The sequence below is a fragment of the Neolamprologus multifasciatus genome, chromosome 15, assembly GCF_963576455.1.
Source record: "Neolamprologus multifasciatus chromosome 15, fNeoMul1.2, whole genome shotgun sequence".
Classification (NCBI taxonomy): domain Eukaryota; kingdom Metazoa; phylum Chordata; class Actinopteri; order Cichliformes; family Cichlidae; genus Neolamprologus; species Neolamprologus multifasciatus.
Window position 1 is genome coordinate 14,861,596 of NC_140453.1, and position 19,086 is coordinate 14,880,681.

Sequence of the window (19,086 nt, forward strand, 5' to 3'; positions counted from 1 at the left end):
GTGTGTGGACCCCCGGAGCCCGGCTTTCCCCTCACCTTTGTAAATAGATCACCTGGTGTATTGTAATAAAGACTCTTGTGCTTTCAAGACCTAGAGCCTGCGCGTGAGTCCGTTCAGTCCCATTGTGACAGACTCCTGTTTCACTGTGTTTAAGTGTAAGTGAACCAGCACCCCAGGCCAAACTCAGAAAACCATTTTATTGGTATCATACTATAATATTATGTTAATGTAAGCACTCTGTTTAGCAAAGCAATGTGTGAAGATGAAATAAAATGGTTTATCACACTAACTTGTTTTTAGCAGATATGTACTACTGAATCATTTGTGTATTTCTCACAAAACAAGCCGGTACACTCAGACTGCTTATGAACACCTGGTAAGATTAAAACTATCTGCTATCTTATCTACCCTTTATTTATACAGGGCGGGTTGGCAGAACATCCATGTTTATTAATAGCAGATCCCTGGTAGTGAAATAATAAAACAAGAATAGACAGTATTAAGAATCCCTGATTTTTTTTTTTTTTTTACATCAACATATATATATATGTGGTTTAGAAAGATATTGAGATGGTTCTGGGAATACCGAGTTTTTCTAAGTAAATTGAAGAAATGGACTGAAGGAGTTTTCCTTTAAAAGCAAAATAAATCATTTAAAGACCCACTAGACTGCCTGGAATTTGCTTTCTCGTGAAGCTCATAAGCAAGGCAATGCCAGCAAGTAAGTTTGTAACGCTGACATTTACGTAGTCGTAGTATCTAAAATAAGAGCTACATAAAGTTTAGAGAGCCGTGCAAAATATGTGGGCACTTCGGGTGCTTGGATTCTTATCCATTAATGATTTATTCACTGTAACGACAACCACAGAAAGGGGGCTTAAAAAATCTAAAAAAAACTGGGTGAAAGTATAACAAGAAGAGCTAATGAAGGCCAGTCACATTTTACTGGTATTAAAATAAGATGTTAAATGAGAAACAGGAGCTTGGAACAACATTTTAGACTTCTAACACTTCTGGTGGGAAGTCAGACACACGATGTACGTGACTTGACCAGTTATGTAAATTTAACCAGTTCTGCCGGTGTGGTTGGTTTGATTAGGACCAAATATTTGTCAAGCTGACACCATGATTCTGTCAGAGTTTTTCGGTCTACACCAACACTAACTGTTTACATCAAGCAGCTGCAACGAATTACCAGGAACCAAATCTATACGATCAAATGTTCGAAAGCGATTTCCTAAAAGTGTTTATGATCAGGAGCTTCTGATAATGGCATGTGGCGAAGTAGATTTTAGATGCTGGCAGGTTAAGGGGAAAGAATGTTGGTTCCTAGAAACACCCAGTTTATTCAGCTGAAGAATGAAAGATTTCAGATGACAGATTTCTGAAGCCAAACATCTTAATGTTACCTTTGCCTTTTTTTTTAACACTTGTATTTTTCTGAATATGTTTTCAAGTAGATAAAATTGGTCCCATTGTTGTTTTTATATTGTTTTAGAAAGAGTGGCGAGTATTTGTGGAACATATCAGAGAATATATATGTACATATATATTCTCATTCCCCATGTTTTATTAAGTCTTTGGTTTTTAACTTTTCATGCAAATATATAATTAACTAGTCCCATGTCAGCAGCTCAGTACACTTAAGCATGTAGACATGGTCAAGACAACCAGCTGAAGTTCAAACCGAGCATCAGAATTGATTCATTAATTCTCGAGAATGCCATGACGAATTTTTGCAGTTCTGAAGGCAAAACGAGGTCAAACCCTGAACAAGCAAGGTATGCGTATGCAATAAAGTTGTGTGTGTGTGTGTGTGTGTGTGTGTGTGGAGTAACATGGTGGATGTTCATGTGATAAATGAAACCCTGAAGTCATCGTATGTACAATTAATCACTGTGAGCACAATAGGTAAATTTTATCTAAAAGATACAGTAGACTGTGGTTTTAGTCACCTCTAGACTTTCTATGAATTTCACCAAGACCATAATCTGCCTTTCTTTTGAGTGTTCTGAGTAGTTAACCAAACCAGAAAAAAGTTTGCTCATGCTCAAACTGCAACGATCAGATACGGCACTGCATAAGTACTCATATAAAAACATTTCCCCTTCATGTTAAATATGACAAAAGTGTCAAAAGATGTGTCAAAATTCACATCAGCAGCTCTGTAGATATAACACCTCACTAAGCTAAACTAAATGCTAAAACAAAGTGTGAAAAAACTAAACTAGAAAACCAAGTGAAAGAACAAATCTGAGGAAACACAGTTTATTAGGACTGAGGTATGTAAATCACAGTGAATCAAGTTGTTGATATTTTCATATCTGTACTAAATATTCTAAATCTTACCTCTGGCAAATACCACCAATACAATATGTAGTAAAGCATGAAACTACCACTGAAACTAATGAAAAATAGACTTGAGATTAAACTATTTTAAAACAATAAAAACCAAACTGAAAAAAATACATCAAAAACTGCACTGATTTTAACTTTATTATAGTGATTTGCGGGTGTGTGTGTGTGCAGACAGCTGCAGACATGAGGGAAGTGTTGTTTTTATTATACTTTTTCATAATCTGATAAATGGATGCATGTGAGTTGATGTACATTAATACAGAATCTGTAGGTAAGGGCTTTCTGGTTTGTGTTTGTACATCCTATATATTGACCAATTATAGTCTTTGTTTGATCCTTGCAAGGGTGTACTTAGCTTTTCACAGCTCTGCATAGAGTCCTGTGAAAAACACCCTTACTGCTTCAATGAGAACTGAGAGCATTAGTAACAAAAATGCACTTGTTTAATTGAGCATCGGCATCAGTAAGTGTGAGCACCTCTAGATGAAGTTTTGGGAATTTGTTGGTCTGGAGAACTCAAGTGTGTGTTGACACAATTTCTCAAGGTCATACTATGCAATGCTCAGAAAACTGCAAAACAAAAATCAAGAGCTATATCCTAGACTCTTCAGGCCTCAGTTACCATGTTAAATTTAAAATGTTCTCGAACAAGTGTGGCTTGTTGGGGGGAGTTGCTAAGAGAACGCCTCGTCTCTCTAAAAAGATGATGACAGCATGGCTTAGGTTTGCAAAGTTGCAAATTAGCAAATCACAAGACTTTAGGAACAATGTCTTTTCTCAACGCCATGTTTGGAGAAAACCACACACAGCATATCAGGGCAAATACCTCGTACCAAATGTCACACTCAGTTCCACGTGACCTGGACACCTTGCAATCAAAGTCAACCACAAACTCCTCTGTATGCTAAAGTATGCTGCAGTCAAATGTGAGGCTAACTGTCCAACAGCTAACGTTTTGCTGAAATCGGGTCATGCAGCAGGACAAAGATCTTAAGCAACAACAGAATGACTGAAAAAGGAAAGGCTCAAGCTGTTCCAATGGTCAGCCAAAGTCTGAAACTCAACCACATCGAAATGCTGTGGAAACCTCAATGAACTCAAGTAACATCACCAAAGAGGAGTGGACTAACACTCCTTCACAATGGTGTGACTGATAAGTCATATAAAAAACAATTACTTTATGTTATAGCTGACACTGAATTGGGAGTGTACTTAGTTTACCACAGGTTTGCACAGGGTCGTGTAAAAACTGGATGCTTGAGGTTTTGACTGAAGATGATCAGACATCATCTGACGACAGTGTAGCTTTTGCTTCAAAGTTAATAGGTATAGGGTCATAGCTTCATTAAATTAAAATTCAGATTCCATGATGACCCCAGACAGAAACTCTTGAGGATCACCAAAGCTACTGCAGTTCATCCCATCCAGCGGTTCTTGAGAAATGTCTCTTTAGCTGCATTTTTGATACTTGTGATGTAATTACGCTCTCGAAAAATGTTTCTGTTGCAAAAACCACTTATAGAAAAGTTCAATACAACCTCCCACAGTCACTGATAGCATTTAGCCTTCAGGTTTTTGCTTTTACATCTGTCCAAGTCATTCATTTTCATCATTTCATAGACATTTTCTATGCTGCTTACAGCATCTGTCTTTTTACATTTACACAGTTAAATCAATATCTCTAATCTCTCAAACCTGTTGTCATAGGAAACTGGCAGCAGGTGGATGCTGCTGCTGCCTCTGATGATGTCAATGACGCGGTGAGATTTTATTTTTTCTATTTCGTTTTGAATGCTCAGCAGGACGATAAGCTAATGTGGCAACCATTTTCTCTCTTTTGTGAGATCTTGAACTGGATTATAATAAACTGCCTTCCTTTCATAAATGTCACACCATGGAAAACATGACAGTGTGTGGCTTCGTGTATCTGTTGTGAGATAATGTCAAACTTTGATCTCAAACACAGTGAAGTGGTTAGGCCCTTTTTTTTTTGACACTCAGCATGGAAAATGTGACTGATCGAGGTGCGGTATTCACTGGCCCAGATGAAAGACCCAAACCACTTCCTGTCTTCAGCAAGGTGCAGACTCAGAGACACATTTAGTGCTAAACAGGAAGATCTCAACCTTATGTAACCTTGGAAGACACTTCTCACACATGCATTCATTTAGCAAAGACACGAGAGAGAAGTGTTTAAATTACAAATTAGCCCATTTACTAATTGCTGTTTTTTAGTCTTTAATAACATGCAAAACGCTGGCCTCTCCCTCTAGTATTTCATCCCATCTGGCTATTAACTTTATTCCTCTTTTAATGCTGAGCATTTAATAAATGGAAAAATTTTTGCTACTGATGGTTTCTAACAGGGAATGGCACAGATGGGCTTACTGCAGACTCAACAGCTTGAAAAGCAACATGTCCAGCAATGGCGAGCAGGGACACTGCCAAAGATTCAACAGCCTGTCAGCCTATATGCTTCTTCACTTTGTGCATATTTATCAGCTTCTCTTCCATTAGGCTGCAACGCAAACAACACGCAGCCTCAAACATATCTTACCTCTTTAAGCTTAATGGGCCAATTATGACTCTCACCGTCACTGGAAATCGTTTTCATTAGCTTCATTAGACAGTTTAATTGAATGAGCAAGATGCTAACCAAGCACCGACACCAGCTTTCCAAAATCACTCTCTGCTCATCGTTAAGGCTGTGTGACTATCATTGCACGAACTGTCTGAGCTTCGAGGGTTCAACAAAAACAAAAAACAAAAAGAAAGAAAGAAAGAAAAAGAAAACTGTCAGCCCAGGCTGTCGATGCATTATAGCGCCTCCCTCGGAAATACTGTCACGCCATGACTGCCTTTGTTTACTTTTGGATTTTGCTGGATGGAAATTCGGTTTCCTGTCTAAACTTTTGTACAAACTGACAGTATGTGACAAACAGGAGTTTCACAGTTCAGTGTGTATTTTAGTTTAGCAACATCACGCACTGGGAAAATCCTAAAATACTTGCGTGTGATAAGATCAGTGATACAACAGGGTAGCCAACACTGGTAAACACATTTTAGAGCTGAGATGAACTGTTAGTCGTCACTGCGTCAGCATAAAATCAGATTTCACCCACCAGTTTGAAGCTGATAGGACGTCCGATGATGACACGACAGAAATTAACACATGAGCTGAATGACATTTTAAACGATTTGAGTGCCTGTTATTTAACTCGACAAATACATTCGGGTTTAATGTTTGAATGTTAAAAGAATACATCTTCTAGCCTAAATGACTCCAGCTGCTTTAAGAAGTCAAACTTAAACCAGACACTTTGGCTTGATTCAGTCAAACTGAAATGTCAGGGTTTTTCTCATTTCCCACTGTAATTGAGTTTTGACAGGCTCTTTCACTGTTTCACGTCAACTACAGCTTCTTTGCCTCTTGTGTAAGATGTTTTGCTCCAACTGCAAATCAGTGCCAACTAATGTCTTCTTTGAATTTATTGTTAGAAGCCCGTCTGGAAAGGTAATCTAAATGCAGGACACAGGAATCCTCGCAAAAAAAGAGGGAGTACATGACTGTGAAGCATGACTCTCAAAGCTAGAGGCAAGCCTGGAGACACAGTGGTTGGATTGAAAGCAATCGAACAAAGGTGCAAACAACCAGGCACGGGTGAGGCAAGGACAAAAACAGGACGTAAACCCGAATTAAGCTGTGAAAACTCAAGTAAAACAGGAAGTAACCAACTAAGTAATTAACACTAGCACTGTGCATGAAGCTAGAGAGAGGATGGGGGGGGGGGGGGGGTGTGGAGAAAAGCAGAGACACGAAGGGGCGCAATAAACCCAGCAGAAAACAAGGACCATGATATTGATACTTAGCTCACTCATTTTTAAATACTTATACTTGCACTCATGAATCAAAATTTTCACTCATGAACTTAAACATCTGAGAAAATAACTCAAAATGAAGGAAGTGCTGGCTTTTTATTTTGAAAGACTTGACCCTCAACCATAAAAATGGAAACAAACTGGAAACCGACAATGTTCACGTTCAAAAGTAAAAGCTGTGCCACACTGCTGGAAATGTTCTCCATTTCTAGTTTGTGTCACACTTTTCAAAGTTTCACTACTGTCTGGCAAATCTTTTTTTTCTGCCACTCGAACAAACTGTAAAACGTTTTGGGGCTTTCTCCACCCATAAGTAAAGATCTGAGGTGATTATCTGAAAAAATAATCCTACTTACTCACATTACTGAGAAAATAACGAAGTAGTTGTTTGCTCTTAACCTGCTGGAGACTTGCTTGACTTAAGTCTGACGTCACGAGCCGTGTCTGGGCCTAAACTCCGCTGCAGGTCCATATATCAAACGATCACTATGCATTACTGAGAGTTGAAAAACTGTCTAAAGTCTTTCATCTTTAATAAAAGGATCAGCGTTCTGCTCTACCAGGTGTAACAATTGAGTTTAACATCCAGGCATCCATGAAAACGGAATTTATGACATTTAACGGAGTTAGAAGTTAGCAGGAAGTTAGCTCGCTAGCTTCTATCTAAATACAATGTAGCATGTCCTGACTGCGGGGTTTTGGAAACAAATTAAAACGTACAGCTCTGTTATCACTTCCAACATAAATTAAGACAGAAAACTAAACAGCAGTGACGTTTGTAGGGTTACTGAAGTTTGGCTAGCTGGTATATAATGAAGTGCTACGCGACCGCTAGCGACTCAGCTATGTTAGCATAATATAAACAAGCTAACTTTTTTTCCACTCGATAAAAGTTAACGTGAGTGTTCTCGGTGGTCAGGAGCAAATGTAATCGCATGGCAGGATGCTGTAAAAGGACCCAACTTCAGCCAGGAGAACAACTGAGATAATCCATCCACAACACGAGGTTAGTCATTCCTATACTGCTGCATGGGCTGGGCTGTAGTTACATCCTAAGGTTTTAAAAACTGAGCTTAAATAAATGATTAGCGGTAATAAAAGCCAAGGGAGGTCAACAGTGATCACTGACTGTTTTAGGAGCTTTTTGAGATTAAATAGAAGAAAATACATAACATTAAACATTTTAACAACACAAAAGCCATATTAAACGCAGACTACTGTAGGCCCGGAAGTAGGATTCGTCACGTCCTCACTTAACGACCGGATCAGTGTTGCCAACTCCTCAGTAAGGAAAATTGCTATTGGCTGTCCTAAAAGTCGCTAGAAGTCGCTAAATGACGTCATCACCTAATTTGCATAATTGGTCATGCTAATGTTATTGTAATCTATGTTGTTGGAGAGAGAAATAACATTGTGGAAGAGACATAAAGTGAGTAAAAAACGTCCTAAATGCATTTAGAATTTATTTAGAACTACAAATTAAATTTATTTGAGCAATTATTGTTTTTTTAATGTCACAATTCCAACCCTGTTCCTTTACCCGGGCTTGGACCGGCAAAAGTGACCTGAAATAGGCACTCTGGTGGAGTTACTTTGTGTGTGTGTGTTTATAAGTAGTTTTAAACCTTGTGATCCACAAAACAGCATAAGAGTAAAAGAAGAACTGACTGCGTTACAGCACCCGCTGCTTGTTGAGAGTAAAAGCGATATGCGATATGCGCTTTCACGTCTTTTCAGAACTCGCTAAATATAGCGACAAAGTCGCTAAGTTGGCAACACTGGACCGGATAGACTAAATATAAATACTGAGAAACTGGAAACAGGGGACATTTGCTTTCAAAATAAAGGTAGGTCAAATTTTCAGGTTATTGTATAAAATTTTGACTTACTAACTCAAACTTCTGGGAAAAAAAGACTAAAAATTCAGAAATATTACATTAAATTTCAATTTACCTCTGCAAATTAGAGGCAAAAAAAATCCTAGTCGGTGGCAGAAACGAGCTTCCGCACATTTGAGAGTGTTTGCAGACAAGTTTTTGTCTTCTGAAACCCTCTTTCAGCATTAGTGCCATTTCAAATATATCCACTGTGTGCTATTTTCATCAGAATGAGCAGCTTTTTTTTTTGTTTTATTAAAATGTATTCAACTTTAATTAAAAAGAAACACTTAAATGAGGTAATATCCCAGAGTGATGTGTTGGTTTAGTTAAAGATGACAGAAATTAAACACATTAAATCCCCAAAATAACCAAGCTCACTGTGTCAGCGTGTTTAAATTATAATTAGAAATACATTTATAACACATTTCATAAGTCATCTTGTGATGCCCACCTCTGAGGGGAGTTCCAGCTGAAGGCTGAGAACTACTGAATTAGCCGATGACTGCATGCAGAGAAAATAAAAAAAGAAATTTCTCCTGAAAGTTGTTGCCTGAGTGAGGAGGGCCGTCACTGTGACAGATTACCAGAAGAGGTATGGTTTACACCGAACAATAACAGCTCCATCACCAAACTCATAACAGCCCTATTTTCTCTGAGTTGGGCTAGTCTGCTCAGTATTATTCATTCAAGCTGGCATGTCCCTCCGCCTGAGGAAGGGTGACTCATCCTCACGGTCACTTAGCAACTACCAAATATTGTTTAGTTAACAATCAGAAAAATTTAAACATTCGCTCTCACTTGCTCGCATACACACTCATGATTATAATCTGCATTTTCAAGGAGGGAACCTCACTGTCTCTGATACACTGTAGTTCTTTATGTGTAATATAAAGTATTGGTCATGCTTTCTCAATAATAGCAAATACTGTCATTCTGCCTGCAGTGGGATCCCAATTTAATTGTGACCGTAACCCAGGATGGAAGCGTATCATACACATGGATGGATTTACACGGCTGGGGGTTTTGCATAATGTTCCCTGATATTTATACCCATCACCCTCAGTGAGCGTGTGTTTAATAAACGTCCGTGTCCTCTCAAAGGTTATAAACCAAACTTCTCAGCCTTGACCTTCAAGTGGAGAAAGCACTTGCTGCCCTCGACCTCTGATACAAACAAAAGGATAAGACAATATAAATAACAATGACTCTCTGCGCCCGCTGCTCATCGTGTCTAAATAGCAACTGTTTCCAGGACAGGGGAGGTCACCTGCTGCATGGCTCTGTGGGAGCCAGGCCCTTCTAGAAGTTGAGCTTTAGCCTCTCTTGGCAGCTGCCCCCCCCCCCCCCCCCCCCAGCTCTAGACAATTACTGCAACAAACAGAAAGTGATATTCCGTGAGTTTCTAGTATTAATTTCTTTGTCTCTCCAGGCTCACTTGTACATACAGCTCATGTTAACTGCCCATCTTGCCTATTTTATTCTACACAAGCTGTTGCAGCTGTCAGAAATGTAAAACGCTCCACTTCCTGTGTGACTGAGGGTGATTTTGCTGGGAAAAACTTGCCAGATACCAGGTGTATAGAATAGCATATGCAAAACCTTTCCTGAGTAGGCTAATGAATATTAAATGTTCAGTGAGAAGTAAACAAGCGCTGAACTTTGTATTTGTATTTTCCTCAGGACATTGTTAATTCTCTTGGATGTTTGAGCTTCACTATGCAGAATGATGCACTGACAGTTAAAGCGAGGAAGCTTTCATAAACATGCCACGGATCGTTTTTTGTTCACCAATTACGTTCATACAGAGCGCAGCGAAATGATGTCACCGCTGATTTTGTGCTGTTTAAGGTAGTTAGCCAAAAAGAAATGGAAGTTTGCATTTTAACTCGATTTTAGATTTAAATCAAAACTGTAATATATACAGTTGGGATCAGAAGTTAGATCCACTCATCGTGGGCATGTCATGGTAATTTGGGGCTTTTATGATTTCTTTGAACTGTTCTTTTTGCAGTGTGGATTTGTTGTGAAGCATATCTAATCGCTTTAAAAAGGAGAAATGGGTGCACAAGTGTGTGATTTTCTCTAATGCCCACGGGGTCAAAGACATACATACAGGATCAAATATATGATATTTGGTTAAATGTCCCTTAGATAGTTGCACCTCAACCAGATGCTTTTAGTAGCTATCGACAAGCATTTAAATTGAATTGAATTGTTGCCAAAGACCTGGCTTTTAAGCTTAGCCCACAAATTTTCATGTAGGGTTGAGGTCAACCATTTTGGAAGTTTAATGGCCCATTTGGGATGGCTGTAGCTCAGAAGGTCATCTACTAATTGGAAGGTTGGTGATTAGATTCCTGGCTGTTCCAGTCCGCATTACAGTGTATCCTTGGGCAAACCCAAGTTGCTCTCTGATGCATCACTATACTATCAGATAGAAAGCACTTAGCTAGAAAAAGCATAGAAAAAAGTGCTGATGTGAGTAGATAAATGAAACATGTCGGCTGTGGTAAAGCGCTATATAAAAACCAATCCCTTACCATTTTTAAAGAACTGCAGATTCCAGGATCATCAATTTAATCAAGTGTACACATTAGTGGCGGTGTATTGTTATTTGTATGGTTATTTCTGACCTTGTGTGGATTAGAGGAAATCCAAAATAAATTCAGACTTCTGCACCCAATTGGCTTTTAAAGCCATGAACTTCAACAGCAAACAAAAAATCGGATCTACTGAGAAATATATATCATGGCATGAAACTTGACATGACACATCATCTTGTGTCTGAAGACGTTTCGTTATGAGTGTGACTCTATGTGTTGTTTTCAGGTTAAGGAGAGAATTTTAAATCAATCAGATGCCTTCTAGTATTCTTGGTAAGATAAGAATCAAATCATCTAAAAGACCTAAAATTTTAAAACAGCACAGTTCTTTATGTGTTAGAAGTATGACACTGAAAAACTATTTTGAAGGCAGAAAGCTTCTCAGAGCTTACCTAAAATTTGAGTTTAAGGCAAACACCTACGGGCAAATTCAAAAAAATCCTAGTTCAGAGATAAATTACACAAGTGTGAAGTACAAACCCGTAGAATAGATACTCGTGTACTCATGAATTCTGGATTTTCAATGAATTTGGGGGATTTTCTAACCAGTTAAATAACTTTCTTGTGAGACTAAAATAAAAGAGGATTAAAGTTTGTGTTTTCAGTCATAATGTGACCGTCAGACTCTTGTTAAATACAGGAAAGGTTACATACACTGAAGCGCTCCTGTAGGAAAGAATTGGGATGCGTTATCCTCCAGCCAGGTAGGAAAATTTATTTGCATGTGGTGAAGTTTCCTCTTTTATCAACACGGTGTAAATTAGGTCAGCTCAAGACATGACACTGACATCATCACAAATGCTTTGCATACACTGAACCAGTACAGCAAGTAGTTCCACTAGTAAAGATTCTGGTGTCAGGTATCTTCTGTTATGAAAACATGCAGTGACCTGGGCGTTACTGACTTTTAAAGAGTGAAAGATGGGGAAAAACTCACGCACTGGCTAAGTTGCTGAAAGTAATGCAAGTAATTTGTTAATTTGAGACAGCTATTGTCTTTGTTTTTGTGTTAGCCTTGTTAGCCAAAGACCCTTTTAAAGAAGTTATTCTGGGTTCCCTGACCACATCTGATCAATGGATTACTTTTACCTTTGAGCATGATATCTCCACTAAAAGCTATCTTTAAAGATGGGTTTCCCCACATGACCCCATGACCATGCTTACATCATGTGATGGCTACTGATTAAACTCAGTCCACTGATAAAGAAGCTGTCTGTGTCTGGTTATTGGACTTTGAGCTTTGGTGACTCTTTGTTTTAGTTCCTTTACCACAGAGGAGGTACTTTCAGTGACACATTTGTCTGCCTGTCTCACTATCAATAAGATTACAAAGAACCTGTGTGACAGAATTTCATGAGAGGTAAAAACTAAACCAAGGATGAATCTTGTCAATTTTGTTGCAGATAAATGTTTTTCGAATTATGAGACACAGCATTGGCCTTCTTGGTATACACTCTCTGAGCTGGTTGTCTAAAATGACCATTCCTTGTCATTTCCAATTAAGCATTACAATAATATGTGACTCAAGTGTTTTTTTAACAAGGCCATTTCTGTATGTTCTTCCCAAGAATGCTCTCTGCCATGGTTGCACTCCCATCATAAAAAAACAAGCTTGGTTAATCCTGCCTATCTTGGTCCTTGACACTTAAGACATTCTTCATCCCAAGAATTTAAATTCCTGTTTAAATAATGTTGAAAATTATTAGGCTAGCGCTCACCTGTTGCTATGTAGTCTGTGTGAAATATACACACTAGGAGCTTTCTTAGGCACACCTTGGAAACATTTCTCAGAGATTTTGGTCCATATCGACACCAACAACCCCAACAGCCCTAAAAGTCACTTAAACCGCCTTTCTTCCCAATTCTGATGCTCAGTTTGAATTTCAACTGGTCATATTGACGATTTTTACATGTTTCAATAAATTGAGTTGCTGCCATGTAATTGCCTGATTACTTATTTGATAGAACATTTTTCTGTCTATCAGCATATGTAGGATTAGTCAAAAACTAAGCCAAACTTCATATAACTTGGTAGCAAAGAGGAACATCGTTGAAGGAGAATATTGTGAAATGGTGTATTTGTCTTGGTATGAATACCCTTTTAGTCCACCGCATGTGGGATTTAAGGCAATGAACTCAAACATTTACCGTAACTTATTTACTGTTCCTTTTGTGAAATATCAAATTGTAATCATGACTTTATTCTGCAACCTGCAGCCTCCTTCGGTAAGCACTTTTAAAAGATCATGTACTCTATTTTTAAAAAATATCCTCCTGGGAGCACATCAGAAGCCGCTGCTATCTTTGTTCTTGTGTTTTCTCTGCCTTTATCCGAGTCTCCTTGGGAAACTAATGATGTCCTTTCTTGCTCTCTCTTTGTTCACAGTCTGACAAAGTGGAAGCCTACAATGCAGGAAAGCTGATGAGTATGCAAATGACTGGAGACAGAGAAACAAAGGGAGAGAAATGAAAGCAGAGGCAGTAGTGGAGAGTGATATGTGTCATTTGGTGATGTCATGCATCCGAGCGTCCAGGGTGACAGCGGCGGTGGTAACAGCCTGAGTCAGAGGATGACATCAACGCTACAAGCTGTCAGACAGGTTGTGAAAGGGCTTAGTCTCACGCTCCCATTGTCCCTTGGTTAATGCTTTTATTCAGGCTGCCACCGGCCTTACCATTTGTTAATCTGACCTAACACACACTTAAACACAGGACAAAGACACACAAACAGCAAATTTAAAGGCCAGCGTAGAGAAAGGCTAGCGGTGAAATGTCAGCCTATAACACACCATCAGAGCTTTTTGAATACAAAAGAAGGAGCACACAGTTTTGAGTGAGGTCAGGCAATGAAAATTTACTAGCAGACAGATTCAGTGGAGTTTACAAAGCTTGAATTGATTGCCTTACCGTGAACAAACATAAAGGCAGAATTTTACTTTTACTTTTTCTTACTATTGAACACAGTGAAAGACCACAACTAACATTAAACTGGCCATTTTAAAGCATGTCTTATTTATATCTCTGTGTCACAGAGCTCCAAATGAATCAGAAACATTATTAGACTGGGTTAGTTGTTCCTTCATTATCATGGACATAGGCAGTTTATCTGCAGCCTACATGTGGTACACTCTCTTTGTGTTCTGAGAATGTATTTAACTAGAACACAGAGTATTTACTCCCATTTGAGGAAAACTTGTGAGTTCTGCGAACAGCTTTTTAAATTAGTTTTCAGGAGGAACAAATGGACTGTGGGGCAGTGCGCCACAATCTTGATGTGTTAACAGATGGACAAACCTGTTGTTTGTTTTGCTCTTGTTCTGCTATTCTTGGAATTTGCTGACAAGAAATATACAAAACAACACCAAGATATCCATTAAGACAAAAGGACATGGGTAAGAATTTTTAAAAAAAAAAAGAAAGATCTGACATACTAAACGTTTTATTGAAGATGCAAAATAAGAAATATCTTTCCTCACTCTGTACTCAGACTTCGGCTTTGTGTTGTAATGATATTTTCAAAGCAATCATATTATGCTAAATATTTTCAGCCCAACATCTACTCTTATAAAAGTGGATGCTCATACCAAATAGTTTTTAAATGATTGGGTCAGTGTATGTACAAGCAATCCCTGTGAGACAAAAGCTCTGGCTATAGTTTACTGCTGTAAACACTCAGATTCAGACAGGTTTGTTACACTTCAGTAAGAGAAGCTATCTTTAACATGACCATCACAGGTACAGTGCACCGTAGGCCACCATTTGATGTTCATCAAAAAATAAAACCAAGAATCAAATGTAAAATGGTACAAGATGAAAAGGAGTTTGTTCTAGTAATATTTGAGAAAAAAAATACTACTGGAAGTGGTATTAGAGTGTTCAAATTAATGTGTGTGTAAAAAATCTCTTTGCAAGTCATTAAGCTGGGAAGAAACAAACGTAAACGTCATGATGGTACAAGTCAAATTATATCTCTTGGTTGTAAAATAAATAAAAAAGCCAATAGCTGGTCATCTTCACCCCTGTAGTTGTGTTAAATATTGTGAAAATGGGCGTCCGTCTTGTCCTGCTGATCATGTCACTGCAACCACAATCTGCACAGCAATGACCGTGGGTGGAGACATGCTATTGAGACACCGCTTCCTTCCTGTCCCTTGTTAAGTAAGCTAAAAGAGCGCATAATCTATGAATTGAAAGTAGCTCATTGGTATTGACAGATAACCAGTCAGCAATCATTTTTATCTAGAAAATGACTCATACACAGCAAACACCCACCAAAGACAGTCAAAAATGTGGTGGGTGAGTTACATTTTAGGATTATGGATGTTCCTAATTTGCTAGTCTTTTAAACAACAGAGAGAAAAAAATTGACTTGTCTAAAAGAGAGAAAACCTGAAGAAAATTGTCAAAACATATATTTTGTTCATAGTTTAGGACAAATATAAAACCATATATCACATTTATTGTTAATCAAACCATGTTTTAGATGTTGCTGAAATGCGTAGCAGTTTGCACCATGCATGAAATTGCAAACACCCACAGTGCCAGATCAGTTTGGGTAACCTTAGCAGTGGGAGTCGCAGTTGCCTTGGTTTCTTGGTTATATTCCAGTTTATTGTGATAAAACTAACATACAACTTTTGTTTACATTTCTTTAAAGAGAGAGAGAGACATCAAAGTACTGCAGAATATCGCAATAGAGAAAAGGCCCTGATATATATTTTGTTCTAGAGCTTGCATCGCACAATAACAGCTTCCCACTGCACCATTTAAGATGTAGTAAGCACACCAGCCATATTTATTTCATAGACTAGAGTTTGTTCATGTACATATGTGTTTTTCACACATTAAGGTTATTTGTGGAGTTCCACAGGGTTCTGTCCTGGGACCATTTCTGTTTACATTCTACATGTTTCCTTCAGGCAGTATTATTAGAAACCATAGCATAGATTTTCATTTCTATACAGGTGACACCCAGCTTTATATATCCACAAAGTCAGATGACACACACCAATTGGCCAATTAGAAACATAGCGTCTAACCCGATATCTACTCTGGATGGGATTACCACTTCAACTAGGGGTGGGCGATATAAACGATATACGATAGAAACGATATAAATTTGGCCAACGATAGAGATTTTGACTATATCGCTCTACCGTGATAGCGCATGTTGATGATGTCATCAAGCTACGCCTGTTTTGGTCATCTGCAAATTATGGCGGGCGACAGTCATAGCAAAGAGATGAAGCACTTTTGAAATATGGGGAAAGCCAAAAACTGCGCTTCCTCCACTTCCGTAACATTGATTCATTAATGTTGAATTCTCTCGCAGCTGCTCTATTCCCATGTTGTTGCAGTATATTAATGACTAACCTTGTATTGTGGATGAATAATCTCAGTTGTTCTCCTGACTGAAGTTTGGCCCATGTATAGCATCCTGCTATGCGATTGCATTTGTCCCTGACCACCAGAATCCTTCACGTTAACTTTTATCGAGTGGAAAAAAGTTGGCGTTCATCCTCCAGCTTCACTGGTCATTTATGACCGGGACATGTGCTTCAATGTGCATTCTAAACAAATATGTAAGACCGCTTTCTTAAACTCTAAAATCAGAAAAATGCTGTGTCAGAACAATGCTGAAAAACTAGTATGGACTAGTATTCCTGGTGGTGGACTAGCAAAGGCAGCAATGTCTAAAAGTTTAGTTGACTTGCTGCAGTCATCTGTACTCAAGCCTCACTGTCAACACTTGGTTCATCTACATTTCTTTCTTCTTCTTTTTTTTATTCGGAACTAGAAGAGACTGTATTGAGGTTGATTAGTAAGCTGCATCCATACACATGGAAAATTGTTATGGAAAAATTCATGCTCCAAAACTGCAAAAGCCAAACATGTTAATCACAATACAGTCCTTATGACGGTGGAAGTTAACATTACAGATCAAATCTATAAACATGTTATAAACAATTTCAATGTCAGAGTCTATAGCTCCGGCTCTGGCCTGGGGCCCTGGCCGGGCCTCGGGGGCCTGGGTCCTGGTTGGTGTGTTGCCGGGGTTGTGGGCGGGTGGGTGTATGGGGGCCAGCCCGCCCCTCCCCCCCCCCCCCCCCCCCCCCCCCCCCCCCCCCCCCCCCCCCTCTGTCCCGTTCTGGCTTGGCTGTCTCTGCCTCAATTTTATCCCACAACTTAGACATTCACATTACTCACACTCTCATTACACATACATATAGGATCTTGGGGGTGGGCACGCTACACGGAATCCCAATTACCATCAGGGTGTACACCTCACCCCTGGCGTCGTTGCCCACCTCTCAATTTTAAATACACGTAGACATTGAGGGCTAGCAGGAGGGACTATGCGCTTACCTGCTGCTCTCTGGCAGGTAGCTCCATGCTCTCCTGGGTTTTAAATGCACCTTAGAACACACATACATCAACACTACAATGAGCAGGTGGAGGGAGGTTAGGAGTCTTCTCTCACCCTCGTTCTCTGCGGCCTGCTGGAGCAGGGGGGCTAGGAGGAGGAGTTGGCCGTCCGACTGGGGTCCGGAATGTGGGGCCTCCCTGCTGCTGCGGAGTCGGGGCGGTCTGCTTCTCCCCACCGCAGGGAAAAGGGTAACACAACCTGGGTCTGGGTGCAGTTCCCCCCTCCAGGGGCAAGGGTACCTAGACCCGGTTCGTAGAGTACGCTTGGGGAGTGTGATTGTGTGTACAGCGTCTCTTTATGTCTGTCTCCACGTTGGTTGAGTGTGGAGTAAGTGCATATGAGAGCATGAGGGTGGGAATGGATGTTTGTATCTGTGTGTGCCTGTATGTCTGTGTATATATGTCAGGTTGGGTATCAGACGCCACCTCTCTGAGGACATCTCAGGCCCTCCAAGGTTTGGAGGCCTATCTCCCCCCACCACTTCCCCTGCCGGGGGCGGACTCCCTCAGACATCGGTGCGTTGGTGGTTCTTTGTGTCCGGGGATGGGCGTCCAGGTACACACCGGCTCACTCCTTGACGGCTGCTTATCGGGGCCTGGAGCCTGGGGCTCGCTTGGGCCACTTCAGAGGTGGGGTGCCCCCGGCCTCTCGGCCTGGGGCTCGGTCACTCAGGCACAGCTGGCTGCCGGCGGAGCTCATGGGCACGTCACTGCAACCCCCCCTGGCTTCTGCTCCGTGGCTGCTGAGTGACCCCTCATCTGGGACTCTCCTCAGCTCTTTCTGGGACAGTGGCACGGCTGCCCCTCTGTTGGTCTTCCTTGGTCTCTTGTGTTCTGGGGGCCTCTGGATGTCTGGAGTTTTGATCTCCTCCATACCTGCTTCATGCCCTGGAGGACGGGGCAGTGGCCCCCCACACCCTCTAGCAGATCATTACATGAAGGAACCTTTTAAGAAAACAAGCGCGTCCATGCTCACAGGTGTACACACGGGTGATCACACACACAAACTACACCCTTTTTGGCTCCTACCTCAAAGCACACTGTGCTGTCGATCTTACGTGCTGCACAATAATGTTTAATATTTAGTATTTACTGTCATATTCCCATATATCATTGTGATGTTGTTTATTCTATTACTCTCGTTTTCTTCTGCTTGTTTTCTTTTTTCTTTCTCAACAGGTGATCCAGGTGATCGATATATGTATTTTTTTTTTCTGCTTATTCTGTTGGTTTTTGTTTTTTGCCCTTCTCCCCCGTCCCTCTTCTCAACTGTTTTTCTTTCCCTCTTTCTTTCTCCCTTTTCTTTCCCCCAGTCAAGTCTGTCCCGTATTCAGCAAGTGAAAATAAAATAAAGAATAAAAGGTGAATCAAATGGACCATTACGGCAAAGCTGGGATGGTCAATTTGGTAAAGAAAATCCGTTGGGCATCTTTCTTCGCCTTTAGACAATAATTCTGATGGCAAAAGAGCCAAACGGGACAGGTAAAAAAAAAAAAGAGTCTATAGCTTGGTTTTGAAGACAGTCGCAAGAGGTCATTAGAGGAACTGCATGAACTCCATTTTTCAGACCTGGAGTTTTCCTACTTTGTCCCCACTGACTTACTAAAAATAACGTCACCAGCATTTGAGTATTTTTTCTGTTCCAGAGCAGGATATGATGACATGTTGTCCACACAAATTATATAATTTATGGTTCAAATGAGAAAGCCCTGAACAGCTTTAATGGATGTATTTCCACAGTTTTCATATATTTGCTTATAGTTGTTTTGTTTTGTTTTTTACTAATGCATTTAACAACTCGTCACCACAATAAATATCTAAATGACAAATTTTAACTGATGTCACTGTTGCATAATCTGGAAAAAATCAACCACATTATCTCCATTAACAGCCATCCAGATGTATGTATGTGTGTGGGGGGGGGGGGGGGGGGGGGCAAC